At 40.2% G+C, this 23,827-nt stretch overlaps 1 long non-coding RNA gene across 1 annotated transcript in view; it reads right to left on the reverse strand.

Annotated features, from left to right (window-relative positions):
* Window positions 1–603: 603 nt before the first annotated feature.
* The window catches only part of LOC123587721, a 341,324-nt gene continuing 318,100 nt past the window's right edge, over window positions 604–23,827 (reverse strand). Inside the window, exons 2-3 of the long non-coding RNA XR_006707476.1 lie at window positions 4,121–4,176; window positions 604–722 (exon numbers count right to left, since the gene is read on the reverse strand). This is a non-coding gene — a long non-coding RNA (uncharacterized LOC123587721). The remainder of the gene's footprint in view (window positions 723–4,120; window positions 4,177–23,827) is intronic.

Raw genomic sequence — 23,827 nt, forward strand, 5'->3', positions numbered from 1 at the left:
AGTAATTTAAGGCTGATCCCTTGGCTAAGGTGGTAATCTCCTGATAGTTCTCCTGTAAAAGGTACATTTTCTTCTTTGCAGTGAGTAACCTGTAAAGCCATAATTGTATGATGTAAATATTGTACCTTCCAACAACTTCTTCCATACTACTTTATGCATACTCCAATAATCTCTTGCCTCAGCCAATCACATCATGGAGGGTTGCATAAATGTTGATTTCTAATTCCCTTCTTTCTTCTGTATTTATTAACTGTCTTTTTTTTCTGTACAAAAAAAAAAAGAGCTTTGTATTATCAATTTGAGCTGAAATATCTTTCCTCGCCAAAAAGACAAAGTAAATGATTCATTCCTTCCCTTTAATTAGCAATTTTCACAGTAAAGATTCAGTGGAAGATTTAACTCCAAGGGTGGTAAATGAGTTTTATTCTTTTGATTAGCATTATTGGGTTCATAGATTTGAATTTGCTCAATGCTTTACAATCAATTAGAGTCATTATTCTTTTTGATATTCGAATTATCACAAATTTGGCTAGTGGGAATCCCAGCAAGTTCAGTCTTTGAGTGCTTTCAATGTTGTTTTGAAATGAGAGATCCTAGGCTCACCTGCTCCAGACTGACGATTGCCTATTTCTCCAAGAAGTCCTAGTTCCTTCTGGTAGGAATTAGATGTGGTCATCACTACTGGAGTGTCATTCTTTCATAGGCCATTTCAGAGGGCAGACCTAGGAAACATATGTTAAAAATTACAAATTCATATTAAAATTTCTAATCACTTTTATCTTCTTCCAAATATTTTGTCCCCAAATTTTTGGATCCTGATAACATAATCATGTTTACATTTTTACGCTAAAGTATTTATAAAATGGTTTCAAATTAACTAGACAAATAAAACCAGTAGCAATGAAACTAGTGAGTTCAACTTTTCCCCTTAGAATATATCCCAGTAAGAAACTACTATTAGAGTTAAAGGTAACTCAAATTATTTTTTCCTCTGTGATTATGTTATGAAATTTATATATAGTTTTATTATTTTTGTTTCTTTTAAGTTATGTGTTCTGCTTCCTCCTGTTTGAATTTATTCAAGTTTTGAATATATAAAACATTTCTCATTTTTCTCCCTCTCTACTTAAACATATTTTAAAATGTCCAATTTCCCTTATGATAAAAGAAATGAAGATTAAAATGTATAAGTTTGACAATATACTTTTTGGAGCAGATGTGAAAAAAGAGACTTTCATACCTTGATAGTAAGAATGCAAAGATATACAACCCCTGTAAAGGTGAATTTATAAAATTTTTAATCTTTCTGAACGAATGTGTGTTAGGTATCCCTCATGTAGATTGCAATGAATTGAGCTTTGGGGAGTTTTCTAAAAATCTTATCATTTAATTAAGTGAATTAAGCCCATTTGTATTGATAGAATTCGTACATTTAGCCTTATCTCTATTATATTATTTTATTTTGGATATTTTGAGTGCATTATATTTGTTAGTTTTTTTCACTACAGGTTTTTTTCTTTGTTTTTAAAAATTTTGCTTGGTATCTTAAAACATATATATGTTTGTTTAAATAATATTTTACTAGTCACTGTATATAACGTTCCTACTCACCTTTTTTTCTTATTTAGTCCTGTATTACTCCATTTGTTAGCAATTAAATGGTATTTTTATCCTCTTGCACCACCCATCCAGCAATCACTGAGTTTCTTATGCTTTCCCTTTTCCTCTTTCCTTTCTTTTCCCAGTTTTAAGTTGTGTTATTTTCCTTTCTTCCAACATGTGAATTTAATGTCCCAGTATTCTCTTCTCTTAGTTACAATGTAGTCATGGAATATGGCTTTATTGAAATTATATGGAGCGATTATAATTTAGTCTTCAGCCATCATATTAATAGTTCCATACTCTCAAGTCTCTTTTTAACGTAGCTCCAACTCCCCTCTTTTAAAAAAACCTTTTTTTTAAGTTTTTTGTTGTTGTTGTTGTTGTTCATTTATTTTTGAGAGAGAGAGACAGAGCATGAGCATGAGCATGAGCATGAGCAGGGAGGGGCAGAGAGAGGAGACAAAGAATCTGAAGCAGGCTCCAGGCTCTGAGCTGTCAGCACAGAGCCCAATGCGGGCTTGAACCATGAGATCATGACCTAAGTTGAAGTCAGATGTTTAACCATCTGAGCCACCCAGGAGCCCCTCCTTTTTTTTTTTTTTTTATGACAGCATTCATCTGTTGAAGAAACCAGAGCAGCTGTCATGAAGAATGCAAATACCTGATGGATTGATTTGATTGTTTTTATTGTTTTGTTTGGCTTCTTTCTGAATCAAATAAGAAAATTTCTTAGGGCCCTTCATCTCACTTTATTAATAGCTTCACATCTTCTCTCTTATATCTTACTCATACCAAAAAACAAATTCCTTCACTTTTATATACTTTTCATGTTTGTTTATTTTCAAGAGAGAGAGTGTGTAAGCAGGGAGTGGCAGAGAGAGAGGGAGACAGAGGGTCCTCACTGAGCAGATCCTCACTGACAGCAGAGAGCCTGATATGGGGCTCAAACTCACAAACCATGAGAACATAACCTGGGTCGAAATCAGACGCTTAACCAACTGAGCCACCCAGGGGTCCTGCAGCTTAGCAATTTTTTTTTTTTTTTTTTGGTTGTGGTCCCATTTACAGCTATGTCTTCAGATCTCAACTTTTGCTTAAAAGTGTTTGTTATATAGTCTAAATCTCGAGAGGAGTCAATTCTGTTTATGAGATAATTTTGGCAGCAGCTTTCTAATAAAAATACAAAATAATAGTAGCTAACATTCATTATTATCGTTTGTCCTTGTTATTGGTGGTGGTGGTGGTGGTGGTGACTACCATTGGTGCCACGCCTATCCAACTCCTTTATAAATATATTCCTAACACCTCTATCAAATAGGTTATATTACATCATTTACTAAATTAAAAAAAAGCCCTGAAGCACAGAAAAGTTATGTAATTTGTGCAAGGTTACACAGAAAGTTAAATGGGAGGAATGGGGCAAGATTTAATTGTAGGCACTGTGATTTTATAAGTCTTCCCACCTTAAGCACTGGCATGGACTCCTTCATCATAACATTATCATTGTTACACAAGGATTACAAATCACTCTTTCAGGATATGATGTGTACTGAGAAGGGAAGAATATAACAGACATATACCCATCTGATTTAGGTGAGCAAACTGTCGGCCTCACGTATATATTAGTATACATTTTTTAAAAAAATTATCTTTAATGTGGGGCACCTGGGTGGCTCAGTCGGTTGAGTGTCCAACTTCAGCTCAGGTCATGATCTCACAGTTTGTGGGTTTGAGCCCTGCATTAGGCTTCCTGCTGACAGCATGGAGCCTGCTTGGGATTTCGTCTCTCTCCCTCTCTCTCTGCCCCTCCCCTGCTCACTCGTTCTCTCAAATTAATAAATAAACTTAAAAAAATTTATAAAAAATTTTTCTAGTAGCTGCATTAAGAAATAAAAAGAAATAGGAGCGCCTGGGTGGCTCAGTCAGTTAAACATCTGACTTCAGCTCAGGTCATGATCTCACAGTGCGTGAGTTCAAGCCCCAAGTCAGACTCTGTGCTGACAGCTCAGGGCCTGGAGCCTGCTTCAGATTCTGTGTCTCCCTCTGTCTCTGCTCCTCCCCTGCTCACACGCTGTCTCTCTCTCTCTCAAAAATAAATAAATATTAAAAAGAATTTAAAAAATTATCTTCAATGATTTGGGTACAAAGGTATTATAAGATGATATTATAAGATGATATTATAAGACAGTTTTGTGAGGCCCATGTGAGATTTTCCAGGGTCTTTTTGGGAGCTGATTTAGAGTGCAAAGGTTGTGGCTGAAAGGGAGTCTATCCAGAGTTCTAGTTTCACCCAGTTTGCCTCTGGGCAAGTTGCTTAAATTCTCTGTGCCTGAGTTCCCCTATCTGTAAAACATAAAATGGGAGGATTTATCATATAGATTTATTGAGAAATTGAAGGAGTTAATACATGTAAAACACTTAGAAATATAACTGGTGCACAGTAAACAGTAGGTGGTAACTACCATTGTTTCTGGAGGACATTCAGTTTATCAGGATGCCTACTCCACATTAAACTTACTTCCATCTTTGGTTTCATTGTCCAGGCATCCACATCCCCTTAAATCCTGCTGTGTCCTGCCAAGGGAAAGTTGTGAAACTTAAACAGAAAAAGAAAGAACATTTCAAGTACACTCTGCTAAGGTCAGCAGTGTCTCATTACCAAACCTCAAACATACCAGCCCCTGGCTCTTTTTTCCCAACCAGAGAGTCCTGCTTTCTTCATTTTGCCTGTTATACGCTGTGTATGTTTACAGACTTTGCTCAAGACCCATGACATTTTCCATCATCGTGGTGCCCTCGTTGATCTCTCTGCCCTGCAATGCCTACTCTCGGAATTTGTTGTATGTGGTCTAGAATTTAATAACACATTCTCTGGCCTTTTTCATCTTTTTTACTTTATGTGTGCATATATTTCTGCTACCATTTCATGTATGCACATCTCTTCTCTGCATCTGAACAATAAACTGTGAGGTCAGAGATGCAGCAAACTTGTTTACAGTCCCTGCAGCAGAGGTAAAATGCCACATACTTGTGGGTGTTTGCTAAATGATATTTATTTGTTCTTTTTCTTTCTAGTTTGAATAGAATCAGAAAAAGCTTGGATATCTGGTACTCAGCTAGCCCTGCTAATGTCTTCGTATTAGACTGAGCTCAGCCCCTTTGCCGTTTTGCAGTTTAGGAAGTGTGACATGTGAGGCTGACAGATGTGCATGCCCTCTAAAAAGGCAGTCTGAGATTTTCTGCAAAACCCACAGGGTGATGGTGTTTAGCAGCACCTTTTATGACACCACCGAGGAGAGTTTCTTCACTTCTGGGCCTGACTTTTGGTATCATTTGAGAACTAACTCACAACCCCATTCTTTTTAGGACATCGGTTCATCTTGGATCCTCAAAAATGGCTTTGAGCTTCCAGATCCCAGTTCTTGAGGACTGAAATTCTTGTCTTCCAGACCTTTCATTTTGCTCCCAGACAATAAATGAGAACTTCCTTATAGAGGATTTTTTTGTCGTGGTTGCAGTTATTATTTACAACGTAAGTATTATACAGAACACGGTGTGCTTTCTTTAAGTAAGGAGAACATAAATCAAACTCAGATTTTATTGTGTTATTGACTACCATTAAGTTGTAATAGCTAACTCGGCCCATATGGCCGTTTGAGAGAATAAGTGTGTGTGCACACACACACACACACACACCCTCAGGGCTGGGGACACGGGTGCAGAGCAAAACTCAGAACTCAGCACATCTAGTTTGCAAGTTCAGATTATAGGTTTATGGATTCAAGTGTACCAAGTTTCTCAAGTGTGTGCCCCAGTGCCAGCTCTGAGCTGATGTTATTCTTGAATAAAATGAAAACTACAAGCCAGAAGCAAAATGTAACAGCTTTGCCAGCTGTGAGCATACTGTTTACAGATTGAACCTGGGACCAAAACCATTATACAGTATACCTTATGACAACTCAAGAAAATATGTTTTGACAAACAAAGGTCTTCTTAAAAAAATAAGCAGGTGCAAACAAGAGCTCTCTTCTCAGTAGCAGGCGTTCTACAATGCTTCTTCCCCTCTTCCAACCATCTCAGTTTAGATTTGCTCAGAGTAGATAGTGGTTTTCCTTACTAGGAACAAGCAGGACTTAGACAAATAGAAGATCTCTCCCTCTCCCTCTCTCTCTCTCTCTATATATGTGTGTGTGTATATATATATATCGTATATATTACAGACTTATACTTAGACAAATAGAAGATATTTCCCTCTCTCTATATGGAGTATATATTATAATAATTATATGTCACCATTATTGCATTATATATAATTATATATTTAAATTATATATTTATAATTATATAAATATATATATAATTGCTTCAATCTTTCTGGGAACTACAGCCTCATTTTAAATGGTCCATGGAGAGGCACCTGGGTGGTTCAGTCCATTAAGCATCCGACTTCAGCTCAGGTCATGATCTCACCATCCGTGAGTTCGAGCCCCGCGTTGGGCTCTGTGCTGTCAGCTCGGAGCCTGGAGCCTGCTTCGGATTCTGTGTCTCCCTCTCTCTCTGCCCCTCCCCCCACTCGCACTCTGTCTCTGGAAAAGAAATAAATGTTAATTTTAAATAAATAAATAAATAAATGGTCCAGGGAGAATATTAAGGATTAAAACCTTGATTGTTTTCCATTGTCCTTGGCTGTGAATTATTTGCCAGCTTGGATAAATAGAATTTATTTAGGCAGCTGAACTGTATACGTGTCACTAAGTATTTTGTTTTAAGAAGCTATAAATTGTATTTGCAATAATCTTGAACTTAGAGGTGAGGCTATATAGGAAAACTGGAAATGGATCCTAGAGCAATTATATGAATGGTTCTGATAGTTTTTTTTATCAATTATTTGGGTAGTTCATACATTGGTAGACATGCATTCAGTATATTAAAACTGGTCCTGGAAGTGAAAATACTGCTTTAGGAAATTGAACACAACTTTATTTATTGCCTACTATGAAATTGTTAATGAGTGAAGCACAAGGAATACAAAGATTTGTAAGACGTTGCCTTTGTCCAAGTAGCTCAGTGTCTACTGGGTTATTTGTATAAGTCCTCAATTCCATATTTCGTAGACAGATCTTCCTTGACTTACAATGGTGTTATGCTCCAATAAACTCATCATAAGTTGAAATACTGTAAGTTGAAAATGCAGTCAGTATACCTAACCTACCAAACATCATACCTTAGTCTACCTTAAACAGCTCAGAGCACTTACATTAACCTACTGTTGGGCACAATCACCTAACACAAAGCCTGTTTTAAAATAAAGCATTGACTATCTCATGTAATGTATTGACTACTGCACTGAAAGTGAAAAATGGGATGGTGTGTGGGTACAGATGGTTGTTAGTTTACCAGGTTTTTACCCTCATGCTCGTGGCTAACTGGGTTTTGCAGCCACTGCCTCTGCCTCGCATCACAGGAGAGGACCCTCCCACATATCCCTAGTTCAGAAAAAGACCCTCATCCAAATTTCAAAGTATGGGTTCTACTGAACGTACACCACTTTTGCACCATTGTGAAGTCAAAAATTCGTAAGTTTAATTGTTTTAAGCTGGGGAGCATCTGTATATCCAAGAGTAAATGTTTAGAGAAGTCATAGAGACATGTGATTTAAAGACAGTAACCGTCTTAATTGTTCAGGGACATGGATTAAAGAGAAGAGGGAAAATGTATTGCTGCACGTATAATTATAGACATTCTTTTCTTCTATTCCTTTCTATACAGAAATAAAAATATCTTGAAAAGATAGAAGAAAAATGTTTATTGCCATGTTCATTATATCAGGTACTTGAATGCATCATTAAATAAACAAAGCCCTAGCTACAGTTAAGAAATGACTTAGAACCACTAGTTATGTTTGGATAGGATCAATGTCTTCCAAGTTACCTGGACACATTTAGGACAACTGAAATTCAATATACATTTCCCAAAAATATGTTAATTCATAATCTCCCACTGTCTTTACTCTGCTGTAGAAGTTCTATTAATTGCAGAGTTCCCTCAAGAACTGAAGAAACAGAAAACACAGTATCGTAGGATGTCTTTTTACCTTAATTCAGTCAATTAATACAGCCTACAGATATGGGAAATTCTAAAAATTAAAACAAATGTAATACTGTAAAGTTAAAACATCGGCATCTAAAATTAAAAATAAAAATTAGGGTCGACACATTTTCTGAAGAGTTATTTGATCCTTCATAGGACATTTCAAGGATTGACAGTGTAGTGAGCTAATTATACATGACATGAAGAAAAACAAAATGCCCACCCTTCCTACCAGTGACAAAAGTGTTATAAGATTTCAAAGGTTCAAGTTAAAGCACTATTATAAGGCAAATGTATGTTACATTTCACCTATAATTAATATTTTAGTTGACATTAATTAAGAAAACAGTTGTATCTATCAACGTTTATTTATTTTTGGGACAGAGAGAGACAGAGCATGAACGGGGGAGGGGCAGAGAGAGAGGGAGACACAGAATCAGAAACAGGCTCCAGGCTCTGAGCCATCAGCCCAGAGCCCGACGCGGGGCTCGAACTCATGGACCGCGAGATCGTGACCTGGCTGAAGTCGGACGCTTAACCGACTGCGCCACCCAGGCGCCCCAACAGTTGTATCTATCAGATATAGTAGGAGGTCACAAGGCAGGCAGGCTTTGAAAGGAGAAGTGGTTCATGGCATACAGTAATAAGCTTGAAACATTTTGCTCCTATACATCGTCTTGAGAATGTAACTTCCAGCATATTCTAAGTATTAAGGCTTTGAAGTCTTTGTATCACTTCTCTAAATGTATTCAATAGAATGGAAATAGCATAGTAACTTGATACTCACCATCAACCATTTTAAATAAATGCAGGAACTTGATATTCACCATCAACCATTTTAAATAAATGCAGGAACAATTTTATATTTTATTTGTACATTTCAAAATCATATTTTTGGGGGTGCCTGGGTGGTTCAGTCAGTTAAGCGTCTGACCCCTGATTTCAGCTCAAGTCATATCTCACTGTCGATGAGATGGAGCCCTGTGTCAGGCTCTGTGCTGACAGTATGGAGCCTGCTTGGGATTCTCTCTTTCTCTCCCTCTGGCCCTCTCCCTCTGGCTCTCTCCCACTCTCTTCTTGCTCTCTCTCTCTCTCAAAATAAATAAATAAACATTTTTTTTAAATCATATTTTCATTTTACTTCTTCCACAAAATTCTGTTCTAATATACTATTTATACTTGAAAGTGTTTGGGGCACCTACAATATCATGTTTCTTTGCAACAACAACTATATATATATCTTTTTTTCCTGTGACCGGAGGCTCTGTGATGTTATAAAAAATTTCATCTGGATTGAGTTTTATTATAATTATTGTTAGTATACAATTATTCAAAACAAATAAATGATACATACTTTTTAAGCCAAAAATAGAATCGGAAATGCTTTTCTTAATGATGTGAGTGGAAGTAGAGATTAGATTAAGGGGGGAGGGTTAAATTATCACTTTATTTTGTACTTTTTTTTTTTAAGTATCTTTGGGCAATGAACCATGGTAAGATTCTGGACAGGTGAGATGAAAGTGGAAAAGTAAGACGGAATGTGGAGAAGAATTGATTGACATCTCAATTGCAGATACTTTGGGCAAATCATATGGAAACTGAAATTCTGGAAATTGATTCACTTAATATTATTCATGCCAGAGTACCTCTAAGAGAGTTTTCGTGCACTCTCAGAGATAAGAATACCTCAGTTTGAACTGTTGGCATAGCGTGCAGTCTAGGAAAGCATTCTGGAGATTTTTTTGTTGTTGGGAATATTTGATAGCAAGGGAAGACTACGTTAAATACAAAAAGATTGAGAAAGGAGAGTGGTGCTAAACAGGAAGAAGGTCTACCAACAAAGAACTCAACCATCATCACGACTTGATCACATATGACCCTAATTGCCATGACTTCCCTGCATGTTTATCCATTTTGTACTCCTAAACAGGAAACAAATGAGTTCCTTGCAGTCTCTGAGAAGAGATTAAATGGAATAAGCCCAAATGTGAAAGGGGAAACACAAAATAAGGGAAAATTCTGTTAGGGAAGTACTCTGGAAACCTTGTTTAGAGGATCATTTATTAGATTTCATGTTTGCTATGCTAGCCTTATTTTTTCTCCAGCTAAAGAAATACCAGAGGGCTTCAAGTGAATCATCATTTATCTTATGTCTTGTCACAACTAGACTTAATTATCTTTCTGTCAATTATTTTAAAACCACTTTGCCCTCCAGCCTTGTATATAAGTTGTGTTGGCATGGTTACCCAACACATTATTCTGAGTGCATTGATTCTTTAACTCTTCAAAGCAATAAATTCCTTTTCTAATACCAGTCCAATCAAGGCTTAAAATTATAGACCATGATATCAGTTTCTGAGTATAGAAATTCATTAGCCTGATGAGCTTTTTGAAACTAATGGCTAATTTTTCTAAATGGCTATTAAAGATTCAACAGAAAATGTTGAAGAGGGAACATACAGAAAGCATCACGTCTTATAGACAGCTGAATTAATAATGGACCAAGGATGTCTCTTATAAACACATCTACTGTTAAGACCAACATCTCCTAAAAGCCTTGGGCTCGATTCTAAAGCAGATATTCCTTCAAGCAAGGAGTGCTGCCTCATTCTCTCCTTTTCCTAAATTTGCCCCCGACTCTCAGGACTTTCTCTTTTTAGAAAAAAACATGTGTTAGAAGCATATTTCTTGAAAAAGGTGTGGAATGTAGGGAGATAAAATTATTGCCAGGATCAGATATAAAATTAAGTAAAATATAGAGAAAAGAAATGGTCCTTTTCAAATAGCACTGCACAGGTAAAGAACTGGGATGGGAACAAAGGTCCTAACTCAACAGCTGTGTCACTGCAGTCCAGCCTCATAGTTTCTCTCCATCTCAGTTATTTCATGTAGACCAATGGTTCTCACCTGGGAGTGGAGTACAATGTTTGAAGACATTCTTGGTTGTCACAACTGAGAAGAGAAGTTACTACCGGTGTCTAGTGGGTAGAGACTAGGGATGCTGCTAAACATTCTACAATGAACAGGACAGTCCCTACAACAAAGAAAATTATCTAAACCAACATTTCTATTGTACCAAGACTGAGAAACCCTAATATGGAGATTGGAGGGGTTCAACCAGCCTTACTTGTATTAAGGATTTACTAGAACATAAAAGGGAAAAGAATGTGAATATTTTAGGAATCCATAAAACTATATAATTTATGGTATTGTTATTATCATGTTATTTATTCCCATTTCCCCTTAGAATTCCTTCCCTTGACAAAGAGGCCACAGCTTTCATATTTTACCCTTTGCAGAATGTCTCAGCCTTCATATTTTACACTTTGCAGAAGGTCTCAGCCTCTTCTACCCTGCTCCTTGCTCAGGTCCTTCTCTTTAGAGCCTGGCCCTCCTTTCCTACTTTCTGTGCTTCATCGTAATATATTTATTAAATGTTCTAGTTTCTGTGGATATTTTTAGATGATTAAGTTTTCTGAGAAACTTCTTTGAATTGATGGCTCAAAATATAATTGTTATTAATAGTTTAATATGAATCCAACTGGAATACAATTTTTTAGACATGAAGAAAGTCTAGATTCCATTTTTCCAGTAATTTTCTAAATGTGGGTGGTAGAATCCTAGGGTTCTTGGGAAACATGACAATGGAAACAGTGAGGGGGCAAGAGAAAAGGAGAACAGGCTTCTTTCTAAGTTCTCTGCCCTCTTTCTCATTAAAATGACTCAATTTTTGCTTATTTGACATATCATGACCTTTTGCAAGCTTTAGTTTGACAAAAGATTTCCACTAATAAGTAAATATTCCAGAAAGCCACTAATCTCATCTGTTCCCTTTTCATAAAGAAGCAACCTAAGGCTCCAAAAGTCTTAGAGACAGATAATAAGAGGTGAGAAATAAATCACAGTACCAGGTTTTCTGACTCCCAGTTCAATGACCTTTCCAATCTGCCATGTTGGCTCATAGATAATGATTGCATTTGAACATGAAGCTTTAATGGCTAATGCAAAAGGATGAGTGATGTGAGATTTGGGGGGGTGAGAAGTGAGGGAGGCATTTTTGAGCAGGCTTTTAGCACCTCCAGATAATACAAAACATCTACTGACTTCTGCCAATAGTCTGGATTAGGAAGCCCAGCTACCTTAATAAAGAATAAATAAACCCCCCACCTCTCCCTTCTTTTTTCCCAATCATTCCTTTTTGTGACAAAGGAATGAATGGACATAGTAAGGCCTCCCACATTTGCGTAATGTGTCCCCCAACCAACCCAGTCATAAAAATCACCAGGGGAAGCTTGTTGTAGAGCTACCAGGATCTATGCCCCATGAGCAGAGTCAGAATCTCCAGACCCATGGCCTAGGAATCTGTATTTTGGCTTGCCAATCACCAGTACTACACACAATTGGTTAAAACCGGAAGTTTTTAAATTGGGAGATGTAAATGGCTGACTTGACCAGTATTTTATTGATATTGTCATCGAATCCACTAGTTGTTCTAGTATCCCATAGCCATATTATGCATTGACTGAACTATATAAAGGACAGATCTCACCCTGCAGAAATGTCCATAAAGCTGCCAGTGTGTCCTTCTCCACAGCTGGCCCAGTCCCAGATGGAGCCGCAGGGCCATTCAGACCAGTGCACATGCCACCTCTCCTTTTGGCATGCCTCCTATGGAATTTAAAACCTATAACCACAAATGTTGAGCATCCATATGGCACTTTATATCTGCACCGTGTTTAATATTCATTTTTATTGGTCATTTCTGAAAACAATTCTCCAGGGTACATTCATGTTATCACCTTAGATGACAGTTGAAGAAACAGAACCACATGGAAGGTCTGGGTCACAGAGCAGGGATTGAAAGGAACAATCCAAATGACAGCCCTACCTTAGTTTAAAGCTAGGTTCTCTTTTCTGCTTATTATGGATCTTTGATAAGAAATACAATTGCTGAGAAGTCTGTTTTGCTTGCTGTTTGCTATGAGCATTGTGAGACCTTTCCTGAATGTAACCCGCTGTGTAGTAGAATGGGTTGTAAACCTTCCTAAATGTAGTCTGATATGTAATGGAATGAGTGGTTGTACATAAACTAACCGGCGTTTCTCGCTTCTGTAAACCTGCTTGCTTAGCACATTCCTCACCTATCCCCTTCCCCCTTTTTTTCCCTCCCACCACAAGTAACGGACAAAGCCTTCCCGCCAAAGGACAGACAAAGGACGCCCAATCAGAAAACCACAAATGTCCGTACTTTAAAATCGACTAATCAGGCCCCTCATAATTTGAAACCTCACCTATGCTGTTTGTCCCTGTCTATAAAAACCCTATACCAACTCTGATCGAGGCCTCTTAGCGTCACCGGCAACGAGTGCGCAGAGGTCCAGGTTCGAACCTGCAATAAACGCCCCTTGCCGCTTGGCTTTGACTCACGACTCTGGTGGTCTTTTGTGGGAGGTTTAGGAACTTCGGGCATTACAGGATAAGACCGATTCAGCTGCTTCCACCTAATCTACTCTGCATTGCTTGATTGGGTAGCCTCATTTTGCCTGTCTGGATCCATTCTCCTCTATCTGAGGATGCTGACCTACATCAGCGGATTCCTTTGCCTCGGTCTTACATTTGAATTTGGCTATTGCAGAGCAATAGAGAGAAATCCAAGGGATAGAGGAGATGATGGTTGAAGCATTTATTTTCCCAGTTCTCTTTCTAGACGTCACGTAAGAATAGCTGCAACCCCGGGCCAAAATTCACCACTCCTTTCAAGGTCATGACTTTCTCCTTGGGATTTTAGTAACAGCTTTCTCCCATTGCCTCTTCAGGTAACAACTCCTCCTTACCTATTACTAGTCCCTGGGTGCTGCGTTACTTTTTTTACTTTCCTCAACTCTACCTACACGTTTGTAAATAGTTCCTTGTTACACATTCCAGAGTATGCCACCTGTTTCTTTCTGGAGCCCTACTGACTCAATATGTCCACCTAATGTCCACCTGAGGCTGCTATATATTTGCAAATATAACCTGATTTAAGCCAATCTTATACATGAAAATTTATACTTATCAAATCATAAAACTTTAAAGGCAAAATGAATGCATCCTTTTTATAATTTCATGAAAGCTATGCTGCTTTCATCCAAAGCTCCTATGTACAAGCATGCATGCACACGCGCGAACACACACACACACACACACACACACACATTTTTGCTTAACAGTGGTTTCACAGACATTCTGAAGCCCATCTGAAAAAGTTTATGGACATAAACTTTTGAGATGGTCTTACATTCGACATCCCCATTTTATGAATGAGGAATCAGAGGGAACTGTCCCAAGTGAAATGGGTAGTTACCAGCAGAAATTGGACTAGAAATCAGACCTGCCCCTGAATTTCCAGTCTAAAATTTTTCTGCTACAATGGACATAAATGTTAAATTGAGACTTGTTATTTAAAAAAAATCACTGAGGGATTTATGTGAGTAGCATACTCCTCAGGTATGTTTACATTTTAAAAACTTGCTCTTGGTGGAACAAGCTTCATAAAAGAAGGAACACTTGTAGGTATCCACTTTCAAAAGAAATAGATGAGGACTTGGAAGTAAGAATATAAAAATACAAAAAGTTGGCGTTTTAATTTCTGAGTTATTTGCTGATCAGCAAAAACTCAACTGTGATTTTTGTCTTTTTGAAAAGTTCAAGATTGCCCAAGAGCAAAGCACATTTATTTGCCAAAAAATGTGTGGATAAAGCTGCCCTTTTCTGAGAGCAGAGACCGAGGAAGAACAACAGTGAACTGCTGTCTCTGAAATCCAGTGGCAGCTTTATGATGATTTATAAGAGAGAGGGCCTAGGTAGGAGAAGGTCATCCTCTCCTGTTACACCTACTGTCACCTGGCCACCACCTGCAGCTCTGAATTCTCCAGGGGCCCGGGCCATGGAGGACACTGGCACAGGGGAACCAGAACATGGAATAACTTTCCCAAGATGGCAGTTACAAGCCTTGTCACCAGACAAGGGCAGCTGCTATTAAGGACTGGCTGATTATCTGAGGCCAATATAAATAGGGTAGAGTAGTGGAGAATTTTCTTATCCATAATTTCAGAATCCAAAGATCTCAGAAAAACGATTATTACTATTTTTCTTTTTTGCAAGTTTGATGCAAACTCATTTGGAGGCAAAATCTGACCTGAATTGACTTGAGGCTATTTATATACTATTTAGATACTATGTTTATCCCACTTAGCATAAATGAGCATAATTTTCACTGTAAATATTACTTTGATCCCTGGGTATTGCTTCAGACTCTACTAGTGATGTTATAATAGATATGGCTATTATACTGTATTACCTTTTTTAAAAAAATAGACTTTATTTTTTAGAGCAGCTTTAGGTTCATGGCAAAATTGAGTAGGAGGTAGAGATTTTCCATATATTCCCTAACTCCACACATTTATAGTTTCCCGTTATCAACATCCAGCACCAGAGTGGTACAATCAATGAACCTGCACTGACACATCATTGTTACCAACGTCTGTAGTTTTATGAGCGTTTACTCTTGGCGTTGTACATTCTTAGTTTGGACAAATACATAACGACAGGTATCCACCATGAAATGACCACGCAGAGTAGTTTCACTGCCTTAAAAATCCTCTGTGTTCCACCTGTTGATTGTATTATCTCTTTCAAAAAAATGAATTCTGAAAAACATCAGGCTCTAAGGTTTCAGATAAGGTATAGTAGACCTGTATTTTCTATGGAATACAGAGGTAGAAGTCTCTGGAATGAAAAGGGAAAAGACTCACTGGTTAGCTAAATTTAGGAACAAAAGGTCAGTAATAGGAGCCTTAGAAAGCACCTTATAGCTCAACTATCCATTCTTTTTTTTTAAATTTTTTATATGTTTTTATTTATTTTTGAGAGAAAGAGAGGTAGAGCATGAGTGGGGGAGGGGCAGAGAGAGAGAGGAAGACGCAGAATCCAGGCTCTGAGCTGTCAGCACAGAGCCCTACATGGAGCTCAAACTCATGAACCTCAAGATCATGATCTGAGCCGAAGTTGAATGCTTAACCAACTGAGCCACTCAGGTACCCCTCAACTGTTCATTCTTAATATCTGAAATTCGACAAATTTAACTCATGCTTAATTTATTTTAATTTTGCCTGCTAGTAAACAGACTCTAAATGCCATAGAAAGGAAACTTTGAAAGCCCATAGGTCACTGACACCTTAATGTAAGTTTCAAAAAGGAGAGGCATTCAAAAGTAAATCCACTGCTGAAAGGGGAAGCCAGCTCATCCTACCAGCTGAGGACCGGTAGATCTGTCCCAGGCAATCAAAACAATGCCCACTTGACCTTGTTCTGATCAGAATTTCACATGTTAAAACATATATATACATACACACACACATGTACACATATATGTGTATACATGTATATATACATATATGTACACACATATATGTATATATGTATATATGTGTGTGTATATGTATATACATATATTTATAGTATAATTACATAATTATGCTATAATTATAATTGTTATAATTACAATACAATTATTAATAATTATAAATACATTATACACAATATGTAAAATCATTAATATTAATATTATATTTAAAGAATAATTTATATTCACAGGTGAACCCTTGAGTTGGAAACAGTATCCCCACCCCCATGAGCTGAGGATAATGAGCCATAAGCTGAAGGAAGTCAGGTGACTCACTAAACTAACAGAAAGACAGGTAAGTCACCTTTGATTGTTACATAAATTCAAACATAAACCTCCTGCATTCCTGGATAACATTTTCTAGGGCCCTCTGAAAATGAAAATCTACTAATAAAAAGAAAAAAAAAGTAAAGAAAGAATTCACAGTACGTTTCATACCTTTTCTTGTCCGGAACATTTGGTGGAAACAACTAGAAAAAAAATCTGCTATGGAGAAGGGATGTCTAAACTGGAAATTTCAGGGTTTCTTCCTCTTTGTCTTTCCTAAGGCACTCATACACCACTGGATGATTCCCAAAAGCAGAAACACAAAGACCCAAGTATTCTTTTATTCTCCCTCTTCCCATCACCCTCAATCCGTTGCCTTCTCTTTCCGGCCCGCCAGAGAGTCACATTCTCAAACAGCCTCACCCCTGTAGGCACCACCTCTGAATTTCCTTATTTCCAAACAAAACTCTTGAGCCCTTGAGGCCTCTTTCTGACTATGGAGATTCCTACTAACAGAGAATAACATTCATTCATTCTCAGGACCATCTGCATTTCCAAGAAGAGCTTGCTAATCAGACTACACTTCTCAATTAGAGGTAGTTTGGAAAAGATTTTTAAGCAAGGGGATTTTCAGACATTTAGTCATTTTGAGCCTCTCTCTACTCTTCAAATTTTCTCTGACAGTGTGTGTCACCAGTAACAAATACAAAAAGAGCTTAACAAAGAGAGATCAGTCCCCTCCTTAACTTAGTTTCACTAAAAATTTGTGTGAATAGAGATCCATGAAAGAAGGTATTTCTTGGGGGAAGGTGGTTGGTATTGATCCTCTCCTTTATATTAATAAATCCATGGGAGAATTTCATAAATGAGACTATATTTCTTACTAATAAAATTTCCTTTCATGTTAATTATGCACCATGATTTGCTCTTTTTATTTAAAAAAAAAACCTCAAAAGTTCAAATACTTTTTTCTTTTTTTAATTTTATTTAAATTTAGTTCATTAACATACAATGCAATGCTGATTTCAAGAGTAGAATTCAGTGACTCATTACTTACATACAACACCCCGTGCTCATTACCATAAGTGCCCTCCTTAATACCCATCATCCATCCAGCCATCTCCCGCCCATCTCCCCCATCAGCCCTCAGTTTTTTCTCTATCAAGAGTCTCTTGTGGTTTGTTACTTTAACTGAAACAATCAGAGCAGAGTGATAGATTCAAAAGATTAGGACTGTAAGAGAAAGAATCTCAAGTGGGGATTTTTCCACCTTGACACTAATGACATTTGGAGATGGATAATTCTGTCTTGTGCATGGTAGGATGTTTAGCAGCATCCCTAGCCTTTACTAATGAGATGCCAGTATTACTGTCAGCAAGCCTTCTTGATCGATTATAGACCCCAACAATTATTTCTTATTGAACTTTTGTAATGCCCGATGTTCTAAAACCTCCCACAAAAGACCACCAGAGTCGTGAGTCAAAGCCAAGCGGCAAGGGGCGTTTATTGCAGGTTCGAACCTGGACCTCTGCACACTCGTTGCCGGTGACGCAAAGAGGCCTCGATCAGAGTTGGTATAGGGTTTTTATAGACAGGGACAAACAGCATAGGTGAGGTTTCAAATTATGAGGGGCCTGATTAGTCGATTTTAAAGTACGGACATTTGTGGTTTTCTGATTGGGCGTCCTTTGTCTGTCCTTTGGCGGGAAGGCTTTGTCCGTTACTTGTGGTGGGAGAGAAAAAAGGGGAAGGGGATAGGTGAGGAATGTGCTAAGCAAGCAGGTTTACAGAAGCGAGAAACGCCGGTTAGTTTATGTACAACCACTCATTCCATTACATTTAGGAAGGTTTACAACCCATTCTACTACACAGCGGGTTACATTCAGGAAAGGTCTCACAATGCTCATAGCAAACAGCAAGCAAAACAGACTTCTCAGCAATTGTATTTCTTATCAAAGATCCATAATAAGCAGAAAAGAGAACCTAGCTTTAAACTAAGGTAGGGCTGTCATTTGGATTGTTCCTTTCATTCCCCCCTTTTTCTTGTGCCTAAAGAGCCAATCTTGGATCTTCAGTTTTCTATTTGTAATGTCTCGAGCGGTTGGTACTGAGTTCGTAAGACCATTAATTGTACAGCATTGAACCTGTCTTGGACAAAATTAATAATTTTGTTTATGATGCAGGGGCCGAATGTGAGAGCGAGAAGTAGGATGGCCAGAGGCCCGAGTAAGGCGGAGAGCAGGGTAGTTAACCATGGGGACGCACTGAACCAGGATTCAAACCATCCAGCCTCTTGTTCTCTTTCCTTTTTCCGTTTATTTAGCCCTTCTCGGACCTTGGCCATAGAATCTCTTACTATTCCTGTGTGGTCAGCATAGAAACAACATTCTTCTCCTAGTGCTGCACAGAGACCACCCTGCTGTAGGAACAGCAGGTCTAATCCTCTCCTGTTTTGTAAAACTACTTCCGAGAGGGAGGTTAGGGACTTTTCAAGCGAAGTGATGGCAGTTTCTATTCTTTCTATATCTTTGTCAACCGCTTCTCTAAGTATACTAAATCCCTTGTTTTGTATAGTTAAGGCCGAGATCCCTGTCCCGGTTCCGATGGCCCCGAGTCCAAATATGGTGGCCAGAGTTAGAGCCCCTGCAGTAATGAGTTCTCTTTTAGTCACTCTTTTGGGTGCTATCCACATCTGGTCTACATACTCAGCTGTGTGGTATATGATTTTTGGGAACACAATTACCATTACACAGAATTCCGACTGATTGAACATGTCCTTATAGAGGCAAGGGGTTAATCCCGCATGAGAACAAAGCCACCATGAGTTATTTGGTGGAATAATCCAGTTCTCTGAAGTATTGAATATATTCCTGTTACTTATGCATAAGTGGCTATATTTTGTTGGCACTGTTCCTATACATGTCCCATTTCCCGTAAGCACTGGTAGTGTGAGGCCGGGTCTTCTCTGTCCCCAACTGCAAGCGTCTGAGTTGTTTGCAGTGCTATAATTCCCTGTTATTGCTACTGACTCGTAAAATGGAGGTTTTGTGGAATAGCACAGCCAACAAGCTTCTGTTTCATTGGGTTTAGTATGGTTTAAGGCCTTATAAGTAGTATTTATCATTACCCATAAGGGGTCATCTTTGAATGGGATTTGAATTTTTTGGGGTTTTTTCGGGGTCACCTGAGTGGTCGAAGAACTAGTACCCATGCCCGTGGTGTCAGTAGGCTTACTAGTGGGCCCTGGAGTAGTAGTAGGCTCACTGGTGGCCCCTATTACTGGATTCGGTCCTACTAACACTGGTGGAACCTTGGGTTGTACCTTTAGTTTTATCTGAATAACAGTTGCAAAGTAAGGCGGTCCCCGATACAGGTGAATTCCCCAATTTAGCCCCGTAATCCATCTCGTCTCCTTTTTTCCGTCCTCTAGGAATTTGATACGAATAAGGTTACAGGCGCGGATCTGCTTGGGACAGGGGCTGGCAAATTTCATGTCAATATAATGGGGTTTTACCTCCCATTTCCAGCTTCCATCATTGATAGTGACACAGCTCCAAGCCTTACAGTAGAGGGATTCGACTCCTCCACAGGTTTTTTTCATTGCTCCTGTTCTGAACCCGGGACATGCATAAAACCCACCAGATCTTATGCGCTTTTTTTCATTTTCTGGGGTTCCGGTCCATGACGGATTAGGACGCTGGCGGCTTCCGTTGGGGGGAAGTACCCCCATAGTTACGGCTACGTCCTCTAGGTTAAAATATAGATCAGGCCACCAGGCATTTAGGGGAGTATCGTCTATTGTGGTAGTATTATAGACTTCCTGAGTTTCTAGATTAGAAATCTCCCAAGTTAAAGTATAGGGTATATGGGGGTTGCTCGCAATACTTATCAGTCCGTAGGAGGTGAGCAGGAGCACGCTAATGAGTGTTCCTCCGATCATTGTGGGTCCGGAGCTGCAGCAACAGTCTTGGTATGGGACACCCAGGCCTTTGGTCTCAGCCGGTTTTCGGGGTCAGGTTTTCGACGCAGAGCCAATTTTAAAGGATGGGTCTTACTCTGGTCAACCGTCCAGGCGGTGTTGGCTTCCGGCACGAAGTCTTTTTGAACCGCAAAGGTATCAGCTGGTCGGGCGTGGGTGTAATGGATCCAGGTAGCAATCCCGTCGACTTTGAGAGCAGTGGGTGTGGTTAGGATCACAATGTAGGGTCCCTTCCACCGTGGTTGGAGGGTCTCTTGCTGGTGTCTCCGCACATATACCCAATCTCCGGGTCGGTAGTGATGCGGCTCAGGAGGGGGCCCGTTCTCATAAATGGCTCTCAATCTGGGCCAAACTTCCTGGTGGGTGTGCTGTAGTTCCCTCAGGGAAATAAGAAGTTCATGATCATCAAATTCAGTTAACACATTAGACTGTAGGTTGGGAATTATAGGGGGGGGCACTCCATACATGATTTCAAAGGGGGTTAATCCAAGTTTGTAAGGGGAGTTCCGCACCCTGAACAGAGCGTAGGGGAGTAAGACTACCCAGTTAGCGCCAGTCTCCATGGTCAATTTGGTTAGGGTCTCTTTTAGGGTTCTATTCATTCTTTCTACCTGTCCTGAACTTTGGGGTCTATATGCACAATGTAGTTTCCAATCGGCCCCAATAAACTGCGCTATCCCTTGTATTACCTTTGAAATGAATGCTGGTCCATTGTCTGATCCTATTAGGGTAGGGAATCCGTACCTGGGCATGATGTCTTCCAACATTTTCTTTGCTACTATCTGCGCAGTCTCATGCTTGGTGGGGAAGGCCTCTGTCCATCCTGAAAAGGTATCTATAAACACTAGCAGATATTTGTATCCATATTTTCCAGGCTTTACCTCGGTGAAGTCTACTTCCCAATAGGCTCCCGGCCTGGTTCCGCGAGTTCTTGAGCCAGGGTTTTTCCCGTGGTTGGTGGCGTTAGTTAGTTGGCAAGATTTACAGCTAGTAACTATCTGTTTGATTTTTGTCCTAGAGTCTTTGATGGTGATCCTAGCATGTCTTATTAAGTCTTGCATTTTTCTCGTGCCCATATGAGTGGCTCGGTGCATCTTGGATAAAACTTTATTTCCCATTTCCTCTGGGAGGATTATGCTACAGTCTGCTGCTCTCCACCATCCGTTAAGGCACTGAGTCATAGGCAATTTTTGGATCCAGTCTAGGTCTTTTTTAGTGTAGGTGGGACTTTCTGGTAAACTAGCTGGACCGGGGTCTGGTAGGGTGGTCATTAAAGTACAGTCCACCTGTAAGGCCACCTCTCGGGCCACCTGGTCAGCCAGATTATTTCCTCTGGCCACCGGTGTGATCGGTTTTTGGTGGCCTGGGCAATGTATGATGGCTAGTCGTTTAGGCAGCCAGAGTGCCTTTAAAAGAGCCAATATTTCTTCTTTGTTTTTGATGGTTTTCCCTTCTGCAGTTAACAGTCCCCTCTCTCTGTATATACCTCCATGTATGTGGGCCGTAGCAAAAGCATATCTGCTATCGGTGTACACGTTTAGTCTCTTGTCTTTTCCCAAAGTCAGTGCCTTGGTTAAGGCCACAAGTTCAGCCCGTTGGGCAGAGGTGCCAGCTGGCAAAGGCTCTGCCCAAACAGTCTCAGTTTCAGTTGTGACTGCTGCCCCCGCGTACCTTTGACCTTGATGTATAAAGCTGCTGCCGTCAGTGAACCAGGTAACTTCGGCGTCTGGCAGTGGATGATCCTGTAAATCTTCCCGAACTCCATGAACCTGTGCCAATATCTCAGCGCAGTCATGGAGAGGGGTATCTAAGTCCGGGTCTGGTAACAGGGAGGCAGGGTTTAGTGTTCTGGTGGGAGCATAAATGATTCTGAGGGGATTTAATAATAGTCCCTGGTAGTGAACCAGTCAGGCATTACTAATCCATCGGTCAGGAGGTTGTTTGAGGACTCCCTCGATGGCATGAGGGGTTGTGATATGTAACTCTTGTCCCATAGTTAACTTATCAGCATCCTTTACCATTAGAGCTGTAGCAGCTATCATACGGAGGCAAGGGGGCCAGCCAGCCGCTACTGGGTCCAGTCTTTTTGAAAGATAGGCAACAGGCCTGGGCCATGGGCCAAGGAGTTGCGTCAGCACTGCTTTGGCTACCCCTTTATTTTCATCTACGAAGAGATGAAAAGGTTTGGAGACATCGGGGAGCCCTAAGGCTGGTGCCGACAACAGGGCGAGTTTAATTTGCTGAAAAGCCTGCTCAGTTTCCTCTGTCCACTCAAAGGGCGCCTGTTCTCGGGTGACCAAGTAAAGAGGCTTGGCCATCTCGGCGAACCGAGGTATCCACAAGCGGCAGAACCCGGCCGATCCCAGGAACTCTCTTACCTGCCTTCGGGTCGTGGGTCGGGGGATGCGGAGAACGGTTTCCTTCCGTGCATCAGTGAGCCATCGTTGGCCTTCCCTTAACAGATACCCCAAGTAGGTTACCTCGGATCTGCAAATTTGGGCTTTCTTTGCTGAAGCCCGGTACCCCAGGGCACCAAGTGTCCGGAGGAGATTTTTGGTGCCTTGCAAGCAAGCTTCGGCAGTCTCAGCGGCGATTAAAAGATCGTCAACGTACTGCAAGAGAGTCACTTCGGGGTTTTGATTCCGGTACTCACCCAGATCCTCGTGGAGTGCCTCATCGAACAAGGTGGGTGAGTTTTTAAATCCTTGGGGGAGCCGGGTCCAGGTGAGTTGCCCATTTATGCCTCTCTCAGGGTCTGACCACTCGAAGGCGAAGAGCTCTTGGCTTTTGGGGGCCAGAGGCAGGCTGAAAAAAGCATCTTTTAAATCAAGGACCGTATACCATTGTTTTTCTGGACTGAGGGCACTTAGGAGGGTATAGGGGTTGGGTACTGTTGGGTGTATGTCCATGACTCGGCGGTTAACTTCTCTCAGGTCTTGTACCGGACGGTAGTCTGCACTGTTAGATTTTCGTACGGGCAGCAGGGGGGTGTTCCAGGCTGAATGGCAGGGACGCAAGATGCCTAAGTCTAGGAGGCGACGGATATGTGGTGTGATGCCCTTTTTGGCCTCCATTGACATCGGGTATTGTCGGACCCGGACTGGATCTGCCCCCGGCTTCAGCTCTATGAATAGAGCTGGGCGATGTTTAGCCAACCCCATACCCCCGGTTTCAGCCCATGCTTCTGGAAACTGCTGGAGCCAGGGCTCTATGTTTTGACTTTGTGAGGGTGGCCCTTGATGGAGTCGATATTCATCTTCTAATCTTAGAGTAAGTATGGTAATGGGTTGGTTGTGCGGGCCAGTCACTTGGGGGCCCCCTGGTGTAAAATGAATCTGGGCCCCCATTTTAGTGAGTAAGTCTCTTCCTAATAAGGGGCACGGGCTGTCAGGGATGACTAGGAAGGAATGGGTGACCTTTCCATTTCCTAGGTCCACAGTTCTCTG

The sequence above is a fragment of the Leopardus geoffroyi genome, chromosome D3 (genome assembly GCF_018350155.1).
Source record: "Leopardus geoffroyi isolate Oge1 chromosome D3, O.geoffroyi_Oge1_pat1.0, whole genome shotgun sequence".
NCBI lineage: Eukaryota > Metazoa > Chordata > Mammalia > Carnivora > Felidae > Leopardus > Leopardus geoffroyi.